This window comes from Rhyacophila brunnea, unplaced genomic scaffold, assembly GCF_057557595.1.
Source record: "Rhyacophila brunnea isolate RB1 unplaced genomic scaffold, BYU_Rbru_1.0 scaffold_14, whole genome shotgun sequence".
NCBI classification, from domain to species: domain Eukaryota; kingdom Metazoa; phylum Arthropoda; class Insecta; order Trichoptera; family Rhyacophilidae; genus Rhyacophila; species Rhyacophila brunnea.
In genome coordinates, this window is record NW_028232796.1 from 40,952,507 (window position 1) to 40,965,159 (window position 12,653).

A 12,653-nucleotide genomic window follows, 5' to 3' on the forward strand; every position below is an offset into this window, starting at 1 on the left:
ATATTTTGAATAGTTGAACATTCAGTTAGCGCGTTAAATTGTCGTTATAAAAGCGGATAACGTGTTGGGAAATTGATATAATTAGCTTATGAGAAATGTTACTAAATATACTATGCACTACATGGTGCCTGAAGATGCTAAAAGGCGAAACCCGGGTTATAAAAAATACTAAAACGGAATAGTACATGAATTAAATCAATTATTATATTTTAAATTTCAAATTTTATCAAGTACCCAGGGTCAATAGTGTAGAATATGTAATTTCAATAACCTCGTAAATGTTGTAAATTATTTAGTTTTGAATAAAAAAATATTCAATCAAAGTTTGCTTTCAGTTTGTACGTACTGCCAAGTTTTTCATCCCTGTTTTTTGAAACTTAAGGGAGAGAATTTCTTTAATAGAGCGATCTATTGTATGAAGCACGTAGCGTGAATTGCAATCGCACGTGGGCAAATTCAAAATTTCAACTCAACCCAACACTGAGCCTTTGACCTTTCGACCTCTTCTCTCAGAAAACTTCAAACGTGAAAAGGCGTTGTGTCAAATAGAATTTTAGGACTACATTATGCGAGGAGATAAGAACTCAGATACAATATGTACGTCATCATCATAATCCCAGCCACTTTTCATCCCCTACCGGTTGTATACAGCCTTCTCAGTCCATAGTCTTTCGTTTCTAAATACCCCGTTAAACTTGATTGTCTTATCGATTTAACAAGTTGTCAGTCGCCTTTTACGTCATCATCATCATTATCAGACAGGATCAATCCATATGAAGGCCTCCTCTAGTGTCCTCCACTATGGTTTTGGATCCATGGGCCGGCGCGCTCGAAAAGTTATTGTACGCGACCTGGCGTATGACACCGCGCTACGTGCATGGCAGGGGCGATAGACCACCTCTTCAGGCCTCTGAAGGTCAGACAAACGCATCTGTTTTTTCCTAATATAAAGTGGTGCATGGAGATAACTAGATTGACTCCAGACCATTGGACTTCTCAGTTCTTAACCAGACACAGTGGTTTTGCCTCCACGCTCTGTCAGTTTGGCCTAATAGAATTTCCGACTTGCTTATTACTTGCGTGGCGAATTGCAGGATGCCGATCACATCCTCTGGGAGTTTCCCCATATGTCGGTTGAAAGGGTAGAGCTTCTCAATTTTGTCCGATCCACAGTTGGACCGGTCGGCCATTGCAACTTGGTATCTAGAGGGAAAATTTGTCAGCTTTTAAAAAGTTTGAGCGAGAAGGTCTTTTCTCATCGATTGTTGACCGTAATGCATTATATCGAAGTAAGAATCACTCACACTCTAGTGCACGCCAATCAATGTCTTGGAAAGTAGCTCCTGGGATACTTTAGGCACAAATTTTAAGAGCGCCTAACGTTCGTTACGCCATGGTATACGCCTGCAAAACGGGTGTCGAGACGTAGCCGGTGGTGGAGGGAAAAAACAAGTTTCCTCCACTCTTCTCGGTCCCCAGCGCTTTGCTGCCATGTACATCTACCGAACTTTATGATTTTGTCTCTCGGGCAAGTTTTACAGTGCCTCTGTGGTCGTTTAATGACCCTTGGTTACCACCGTATAAAAGCATCTATCTGGCGATTATCCAACCCATTGCCATTTCATCTCCTTAACGACCTCTATCGCATCGTATACCTAATGTTTTTTGCCTTGTATTTTTTATGTATGCCACTATTTCTTGGGTCCAGTCTACTTAGAATTCTTTAAGTTTTGTTCTATGTTGTAATAATTAATAATAATATATTGAATAATGCAATGCATCCACGCCACCTGTCAGCCACGCTGTCCGATTGTTAATGTATCGGCTTGCTAAGTCGTAAGTTTCGGTTTCAATTCCCGAATCTCGTAAAATCCACATGCTGTTTATGTATGTTTGAACCTAGAGCATGAATTCATATATCATTCAAATGACTAACATGCATTTCTCGTAAAAAAACGAATAATTTGTTACAAGACCTTTTCGTGAGGCGGCAGATTTTTGAGCCAATAAAAAAATACTTTTCGCATTAAATATATTGTGGTATATATACCTACCTACTAACTATTTAGTCTTATATTATATGTAAGTATCTAGGTACCTATTAAAAATCACCTATATTTTTGGCATCATCCTTATCTTTCACAATTTGTGGTATTTCTCTCAATAATTACGAACTAACTGCATTAAGAATTAACATGATATGAGAGCAGTTTCTTTAAATTCCTTCCAGTATGGCAGGAGGTCACCTGACGGTTTTTTCTATAGAAAATGTGGCACTAAGCTACAATTACAGATTAATTACACGTATTTATTTCTTACGATCTCATTAAAAATATAGGTAACTCAAAAATTCAGCGAAATTAATCAATCGTACAAACAGTGGCGGCCGGTGACAAGAATATGAGGGAGTGCAAAAAAGACTCACCTATTTATGCAAGAAGTCCATCCTCCGATCCTTGGATTTTGAAAACACGTCAATAACACGAATATTAAAGTCTGGTATTGACGATATCAATTGTTTTTCTATACTAAGCATCGCAAGAGCATTTAGCCTGCCTTGAGACATGGTATTTCTCAAAAATGACTTAACCCTCTTTAAAGTTGAGAAACAACGCTCACTTTATACTGAAGTCATCGGAATTGTACAAATTATTTTTAATAGGGTAACACTTTCACTAAATACTTCCAGTAAATTATTATTAGTGAAAAGTTGAAGTATCGACAATGCTCCATCAGTAACGTAGAAATCTTCTCTACTGTATAAGACTATTAGTTCATTTTTAAGTTTAAATTTGTCAATAATGTCGTATAATGTGGTTACCGTATTAAAATCTGTAGTTGGAAAATTTGTATGATAATCCCGGAATTTTTCACTAAAAAACAATTTGGCTATTACTAAATGACATTTATATTCGAAACGATCTTTCGCTTGGTTCACTATAATGTCGCATACTTCATTGCATATTACAGAATGAGGTAAATCATTGGGACGACGTTTTTTCGATGGTTGAATTTGTGACATATGATTATTTTGACGAATACATTGTATAGCACGCGTAAAGTGTTCAATGTCCATATTTATCTCCAACACGTCCTTTGACCTCGATTGAAGTTGTTTAAAAAGTATATCACAGTTTGGCATAATTTTCGCAAAGAAATCTAACCAATAGTTAAAATTGTCTTCGTTTAAATACCGTAACAACATTCCAGCTTGATTAATGGTATCGGCGTCTAAATTTTCAGATTCTAAAATGTGTTCCATGCACTCTTTTAACTGATCGCGATAAGTATGCACAACAGTAACTGTTTTTATATTGAAATTCCACCTCGTTGTTGGTGCTGCTGGTATTTTTCTATGAACTATTTCTTTCAAGATATCAGTTCGCTTCGCAGACCTCGAAAAAAAAATTGGAAACGCTCGTAAATTAGCAAAAAAGTTTCGGACTATGGTGTTAGCTGAAACACTTCTTTCCATTATCAAATTCAATTGATGTGCATAACAATGTATGAAGTGTGCGTGTGGATACGAAGCTTTTATCAAAGCCTGTACACCACCTAATCGGCCACTCATCACGGATGCGCCGTCATAACTTTGGCCAATTAGTTGTGCTTGTTTAATGTCGAGAACTTCTAGTTCTTTCAAAATTTCAGATGCAATACCTGCCGCAGAGTGGTTTTTCGGCGTCATAAATTTCCAGAATCGTTCATGTATCTGTCCGCGTAGTTCATACCTTATGACCAAAACAAGTTGTTCTGTAGTAGATATGTCCGTTGTTTCATCTGTTTGTATAGCTACAAACTTGCTTTGTGATATTTCATTTTTAATTTCGTTACGGCACACCTCTAGAATCGAATCTAAAATGTCATTTTGAATCGTTTTTGACGTACCCTTAAAAACACTATTGCTCTCCAAATGCTGTTTCATGGCTATGTGAATTTCCGAGACAAAGTCAATAAGCCCTCGGTAAACACCTGGATTATTTGAATCTGCAGATTCATCATGTCCTCTAAGAGCTAATTCAAATGCACCACAGAACTTCACACAGTCAATCAATCTGGATAAAATATAACGATTTTTGTCAACACGTTCGTTAAATTGTTTCACAGATAAACGGTACCCTGCATCCAATTGTGAACGTATATCTATTTCTCCCAAGACTGCAAGTTGCATTTCATTTAAAATATGTTTTTCTGAACCACTGTGTTTTTTGATTTTTACTGACAGGTGGACCAAGTCTTGAATCCCATGGACCGTCCAGTTAACATCTCCGCCGAACAACAGACACGGAAAACAAAATAGGGTATTAAGAATATTACATCCGCAAAGCCATTGTGTTTTTGAGTACATTTGCACATTAAATTTCCGATTAACAATCTTCGATTTCACTGTACACTTTTGAATTAAATTTATACATGGCAAAGGACGGCCTGCCACTTTAATATCAATTCGTTTGGTAAAATCGTGACGATTGTCCTTAATATATGCAACTGAATACACGGTACTCATTGTAAATACTATTAAATCTATATTATAAACCCAACTGTCGAACGATCAACCCATAGACTATATCAACCAAACTAACAGTCGTGAATATGATTATATTTTTGACACAATATGCATCGACATGAAGTTCGTCATTTCATTATAATAATTAGGCTTCCAACTGTACCTCGACGCGTCGCCTGAGTTATATGTAGGAATATTCATATTGGTTTGTGAGGTTTGTGTATAAAGTCCAAATGACTAGCTTATGTGTGTGTGCTTTCGGCCGGTGCACTGTACTTGAAATGAAAAGAATATGAAAAACATCGTTTCCAACGAAGACTCATGTAGTCTTATAGAACTTTGGTGATTTTGATTCTACAAGCTTCATTTCTTTTGTCGCTGTGGTTGTCCGCTATAAATGTATGCGTGAAAAATGTGCGTAAATTCAAGGAACACTTCGAATAATGCTCCTGCATCGATGGAATTATTACGTGTGTATTGGTCGCGTCTCATCGACATTGTTTTTTCGACATTTGTGTGTATGGGTGGCTGAGGCGAAGTGTTGAAACGCTTGCGTCACCATTGTTCGAAAACGCGCGGAATTTAAAATGAGTGATTTCGCATAAGTTTTCGATATCGCATTTTTCTGAATACATGGGGGTTTTATATTACCTATATATTTTTATTTAATCTATGACGGGAGTGCACTGCACACTTTGCTCCTTTACTAGAGCCGTCCCTGCGTACAAATCCAGTTATTTTTGCGTTTTTGTTCAGTATTACAATGGATTCATCAATATTATTCAGTCAGTAATAATGAACTGCTTCCAGTAAAACTTATATTGGTCACTCTCCAAAATTGCCAGCAGTTGACAGTAATTTAGTAATAAGGAGTACTTTTTTCCAATAGTCACTTATTCACTGCAAAAATATTGTCAATGCACTATTATTATTGCGATTTATATGTTTAGTCGAGCACATAGTAGAGAAAGATTTTGTTTAATTACCTACAAAAAAAATGACCCAAAATTAACAAAATAAATCATTTTGTTACATTCGGGAATATTTAAATATTTTTAAATGTGACAGAAACGAATAAATTATTCATTTGCTAAAAAGCTTCGCGAATTACATAATTTTCTTTCCCCAAACTTCTCGATCAATATAAAGCTTCTCGAAGTATTTACATCACTAAAGAGGTGACAGGATAATGGAAAATATTTAAAACATTTTGACGGAAAATGCTCCATTTTAAATTCTTCCCCGCCCTCACGAAATACTGTGGCCGTCCGAAATGCAATTTTTCAAAGTGAATTTACGCGGCAGCATAAACAAACCAACGCTGTCAACCTTATGCTTTCTGCTACATTTTCCACTGCCAAAATCTCCCCTATTCCTACAGTAAATTTTACTGCTAGGTTTATGTCTCATGTAGATCGCAAAGAGAAAAAAATCAGTCGTTAGTGACTGAAGAATTTTGATGATGATTCCATTGTCATCATATTATAAGCATCCGGGAAACTTAATTTTACACAAAATTGATTATTACAATTATTTTAGGTTACCTAAATATTGTATTGATAATAATGATATGATATTAAAACATTCGAATGATCAATACGCTCTCTATTAATCAAAATGAATAATTATCAGTTTGATGTTAGCCGTAGGTTGATGAGAACTTTGAAATATGTTTACTAAAAATTTACCCGTATTGGTAATTTCGTGATTGGAATTCTAGCCCAGATAGAAAGATTCCTCTACAACTACAAAAAAACGTGATTACGACGAAGTGTAATGTAAAGTCTTTCATCATATCCATCTTTCTTTTACAGTGTTAACTGTCAATTCTGTAAAATACAATGTGTATTACGAGATCCACTTAATAGACCGGTTTTGTCCGCTTCATATGGGTCAACCGGTAAAAATATACAATAATACATATTATATTATTTATACTAGTAAATTTTAAAAGGCAAATTATGTATTGAGGACAAAAGGAACAATAATTAAATAAAACTATAAGAAATTCTCTGTTGAAAAATAAATCAATTAAGTATACCTAGCTTATAAAATGATATTTTTTTTATAAGGTATATTATTTTCAAACCAAATGTTAATGTCCATTTGAACCGGTCCTGCGCATGTATTCTATACACAAGGCTGCTATCGACCGCTATCGGCGGCTATTGAGGGCAGTTTATCATATTTATGTATTGAGGTATTATAATTTGCTACAATAAGTACCTACTATGTTTCAAAAGCATCTCTCTTGACTGTGTTAACTTTTAGAGCGAGATAGATAGTTTTTACAGTGTTTTCTTTTAATTAATTACTTTTTTTTTCAATCGGCTTTAAAAGTTAAAATAACATCATTAATTAGTATAAAATAATACAGTCTGTTAACAAAAACTACCTAAAATATATTTATTTTAAATGCATGTTTTGATTCACAGAATAATCCATTGTGTGACAGTGGCTTTGGAATTTGCTTGGTGGTAGAAGTGTAAAAGCCACATCTCTTAATTTGGTCCCCGCCATTCTCGAGAAAAGTCGAAATGAGTAACGACTTGTATTCTATCTTAATAAACTTAGTAGGGCTTGCGACGCTTCCACTGCCGCATTTTTTGCCTAATTTCGCCTACGAGATAAGTGCTTTAAATTGGGTCAACTTTACTAAAATTTTATAAATTATAAAATATACCACGAGTACGTAATTATTTTTTATTCAAATGACTGTGAAATTTAAAAAAAAAACAATTATAACAAAAAAGTTTGGTCTAAGTATTATGAACTTTTCTGGTAACAATATTTGAAGCGGTTCCTAAACGCGTTCACTGTGATTAAATCGGTAGATAATAATGAAAATTAATATACTATACGTTGGTCATTTAAGCAGTAACAAGTATAACATTATGTTTATAATATTATTATAGTATACGCAATTTTTATGATTGGTCTTTTAAATATTCTAAATACAAGTTAAATATTATTATATAAGGTACAATAATTGACTAAATCTAACCTTTTTACGAGCAGTTATAAAATACTTTTGTATTGTTATGTAAATGAATGTCATGTTGTTTTTCACCACGTCTTTATTAGCTCTTATTCTTTTGTGTGCAGTACAAATTTTTTTCTTGTTTGTCCAAGATTTGTATTGGACGATTGAAGATTTTTAACTAACTTCCCGACTAGCTAGACAGACATTTGAAACTTTTAGAATATATCAGAAAACGATGAGAATGCATTATTTTAATACTTTTAGCCATTTTCAAGCAGAATTGAATTCATTTTCAGTTTATTCTGTTTTGTATCGAAAGTTATTATTGTTGGTTGCTAAGGGGGTCCTAGCAACAAAATTATTAATATATTATTATACGTGCGTTACTATAGAAATCAATATGAAATGTCAAAATGACATTTCAGTATTCTATATAATTTATTCAGTATTTCTATCAAGTACAATAAAAAGTTTTTATTAATACATAGAACTGTCAAGTTTATAAATGATTCAACAGAAAATTTAAAAACATGGTATATAAAAAGTTCTTTTTATCTTGTAATTATTTAAATATGTGTTTAGATCAGGTAATGGACTTTTTATGGGATATTATCATGTCTATTAATTAATCTTTTAATTTATTAAGGTGATGTCTCTAGGTAAAGTTGTTATCGAAAAATAGCTAGAAAAGTTTATTAATCGGTAAATGTATATTCAAAAGTAATGAGAAAAATAAAATAAAAAATTAAGAAGTATCATGGAGTTCTATATATCAAAAATACGTGTCAAATTCGGTACATTTCTATCGGGTGGTAAGAATGAATGACATAAGATTTATTATCAAAATTACGATAAAAATGTACGTAAATCTATTACCCAGGGAAACGCTAAACGAAAATTGGAATTTATTATATCCTTATATCTTGTTTTTCAAATTTAAAAAACATCGATTTAGAGGTTAGAAAGCACGCAATTAAAATCGAAAAACCTCGGCTTAGACGCAATTTATCGCGAAAAACGTTTAGCGTTTCTATTAAAAATATTATTTATTAATTTTTACGGCAGTAATTTGAATTTAATTTTGTATTTTTGTATATTAACGAATCGATAGAAATCGAAACCATAATAATTGCCCAAATTCAACCGATGTTTAGCTGTCCGGTGCTGCCACCGTGGAACTATTTCGAAACAATACACATATACAAAATACACACACATGCAACAACATGACATTGAAAATGAAACTCACACATAGACAAGACAAAATAACATTTTTCTGCTTCATTTTGGCTAGGATCAGTTTGTGGTAAAACTTCGACGCGAAATTGCCATATGAATAAAAATAACTTTATAATTAAAATTACAATATTTACTTAATATACGTAGGAACCTGCCTATATTCAAAATTTGAAACTGCGAATTATTTGCAATTAGTATTTGCTTAAATTACAACTGTTTTTTATCATTATTTATGATAAAAATAATCAACAAAATAAACAAATCTCGCATTTTAACATATGGTAGCATTCGTGCTCTCGATCGAATACATAGATAACAGACATCGAATATCGGGTTTATAACAATTCTTCTTTATTTTTTTGCCATTATTATATTGTTTGAAAACAGGAAGGAATCGACTCATCAGCATAGATAAGATACTTCTCATCAGTAACATTTTTGTCAAGTAAGTAAACTTTTCAGTGTATAATAAATAATATTATTATCGTACATCAAAATGACAAACTATGTCATGCAGTTTTGATTGTCAAACAAACATTCAAAAATTATTTAAAAGAGTTACATATACTGTATTTTCAATCACCATCATGCATTTATCATCAATATATATTATTTTAGGCGTATACTCATCGTTTTCGTAAAATTATAAATACTTTACGTCAGTTTGAGGTTATGTTTATGACAAATGTCATCGAGCCTATCTTGTACGTTTTGTAAATTATCTAATAGATAGTGAATTTCTTTCATTCGCATAATATGATTGTAGAACCGAATTTAATAAAATTAAATTTTAATTTCATTCAAAATTACTGAAACTTGTCTCGAAAATGTATCTCATAATCATCATTATAATTATTCACAATGCTGTACAATGTAACCATATTGATTATAATCAAATATTTTATGTGCTTTCAAACACGTGTCCGTGTTTTTAATACAACATAATCGTAAATTGAAAACGTTATCTACAGTGATAAGTTTAACACGAGTATATGAATATAATGAGGTTATGTTTTTTTGTTTACATATAGATAAATCTTTTAATACTGATGAACTCGACGAAATATTGGACGACAGTGACTGCGAAGTCGGCGACGGTTACGAGTCCGACAACAGCGACGACATTTACATTCGACATTTACAACCTTCGACATCACAATCCAGGGTTCTTCCCTGGCTCACAAAATGGTAGGTTTACAATTTTCTTAATAATATATTTATTGGTTTTATATACCATCCAGTCATACATTAGATTCATTTTCATTACATGCTTTGGCATAAAAACAAGAATTCATTACATCTTGTACACATGATGTAGCGATTGTCTCGAATGAGGAGTTGATGGTTTGAATAGTAAACTTCAATCAAAACATATTATTGCCCATCATTATTTGTATTTTTACTGCTAAATACTTGAATTAATGAGGAAATATGGATTATGTAATAATATTTTTTTCCTATTGTTTCAGTATGCCGAATGCTGGTCCGGAATTGGAGGAAGATTTGTTGGCGAGAGGGCATGTTGCTGACAATGTACTCAGCTCCTTTTTCGAATACTTCAACCTCGCTCTCTTCGAAAAAATAGCTGAGCAGACAAATTTATATTCAGCACAAAAAAGGGACTTGTGGTCGGTGAATACGAATTCGAAATTCGTATTCACCGTCATCCAAATTATGATGGGTACATTAAGGTTTCCGCAGACTCGAATGTACTGGTGTTTATGATCTAAGCATTCCAATCATTAATCAAGCAATGCCCAGAGACGGGTACTTCGAACTGCGGAATCACTTTCATTTTGCAGATAACACTGATAAACTTTGGAAGATTAGTCCCTTTTTAAGTGAGGTTCTAAAAAAATGCCATACTTTGCCCAGACCTGCTCATAACTCCATCGACGAGCAAATGATGCCGTTCACTGGCCGCTGTAGACACAGGCAATTTGTGCTTAACAAGCCAAATCCTGTAGGCCTTAAAAATTTTGTTCTCGCGGCCAGAGATGGATTAGTGATAGATTTTCACATATATGTAGGGAAGGGAACGGTATCAGATGGAGATATGAAGCAGTTCGGTCTGGGCGCAAGTGTGGTCAAGTTACTCTGCCGGACTCTCCCCAATCCTCCTGCATTGTCTATACTGATCGTTTTTCACTAGTTTGAAGCTCGCCGATTCGTTACTTCAAGACAAAATATTCTTAACTGGAACTGTCAGAAGTAATAGAATCGGCGATGTGATTAAGAAATTAAAAAAACGATAAGGCCTGTGAGGGTTTTTAACCACTTTGTGGACTTGGCGGTAGTAAACTGTTGGCTAATGTATATGCGGAATTGTAAACTAGAAAATGTACCCCGAAAGGATATTATGGGACTGTTGTCGTACTGAATCAGATTAGCGAAAGCTATGATTCGGTATGAAGATCGGGTAGCCAACATTTTAACACTGCCAGCACGAGGTCGGCCAAGAAACATGTCGACATCGCAGGTAGACACAGAGCCACCAGCTCGCAGGAGAACGGTTTTCCCCCAACCGATCGCTGAGGTACGTTTGGACAGCGTTGGCCACCATTCAGCATCCGTGTGCAGATACCCTGGATGCAAGTCCCGCACCAGTTATATTTGCATAAAATGCAATATATACGTGTGCACAAAATTTTGCTTTGAGCTGTATCACACAGTATAGGATGCAGCTCAAAGCAATTTTAAAGTAGATATTTAGGGTTTTATTTCATAATTTTAACTAATTTTAAGTGTAAATATATTTAATTATCCTATTTATAATGTTTTTGTATTGTTTTTATTGTGTAATGTTCTATTAAAATTGACCATTCCTATGACAAGTTGTTTTCTTTACCTTCCCTAAGTTTATAGAGTAGGTAATATTCATCTGCAGTGTGACCTGGTAGCATATATAGTACATTAGGATCGGACATGGTTGAAACGAAATGAATTGGGATGTCTATATAATATCGACATTGTCATAATTATAACTACAGTCGAACTCGGTTATTACAATCTCGGACATAGCGAGATCTCGGATGTAATGAGGAAACAGTCGTTGACATTTGGTATATGATTTTCTCCGTACATTTTTATTCACTGTTATAACGAGATACTTATCGGATATACCGAGCTAAAATACTGGTAATGTGTTGATCGTTTAAAGACATTTCGACCCTAAGCAATAAAATCCGATCGGACAGGATGCCGCCGGGGACAGATTACGTTTATGACACTAGTTAAGTGTCTAATTGTTGTTTTCGCCGACAATAAAAATACCTATTCTCTGATATAACGAGCACATTCAGCCGGTCCAACCTTCCTAGTAATAACCAAGTACAACTGTATATTCCTTATTTTGTTTAATAATAATTCGAATGGCATTTGTTTTGCTATTCATTTCATATCATTCTTTTATTCCACCTCTAGTAGAAATTCGATGTAATTGTCAATTGTACAAGATTAAACTCAATCTTATAAACATTTGTACTTAAATGTTCATTTACTACTATAAATGAATTTTACTGTAGAAAAATATTTATATTAATTCGTATTGACAACGTAAAAAAATCTGGTTCATTGACTGGACAGGATACCCTTGTATTGCCACTGTAAAAAAAACTACGGTAAACAAAATGTAAAAATCATAAACACTTTAAATCAAATCAAATAGATATGTTAGAATTGTAAATATTTTATGGGGAAAATATTAATTGTAAATATTTTTACATAGGTAAGTAAATATATAATAAATTTAAATGCATTTTTATCAAGCTTATGATTTTTAATATATGGCGACACACAATATTTAATTTTATATTTTATTGCCATCTGGTGGCGATCGACGAAAGTTTTTAGTAACACATTTTTAGAAATTCATGGTAGATGCCTGTAGATGCCTTTAGATGGCGTTGAAGTCACATTTGATCG

At 33.6% G+C, this 12,653-nt stretch overlaps 1 long non-coding RNA gene across 1 annotated transcript; it reads left to right on the forward strand.

Annotated features, from left to right (window-relative positions):
• The first annotated feature begins 9,032 nt into the window (after positions 1-9,032).
• On the forward strand, positions 9,033-11,559 carry LOC147075983 (uncharacterized). Its single transcript, XR_015069939.1, has 3 exons — positions 9,033-9,174; positions 9,761-9,917; positions 10,199-11,559. It is a non-coding gene; the product is annotated as an uncharacterized LOC147075983 (long non-coding RNA).
• The last annotated feature ends 1,094 nt before the right edge of the window (positions 11,560-12,653 follow it).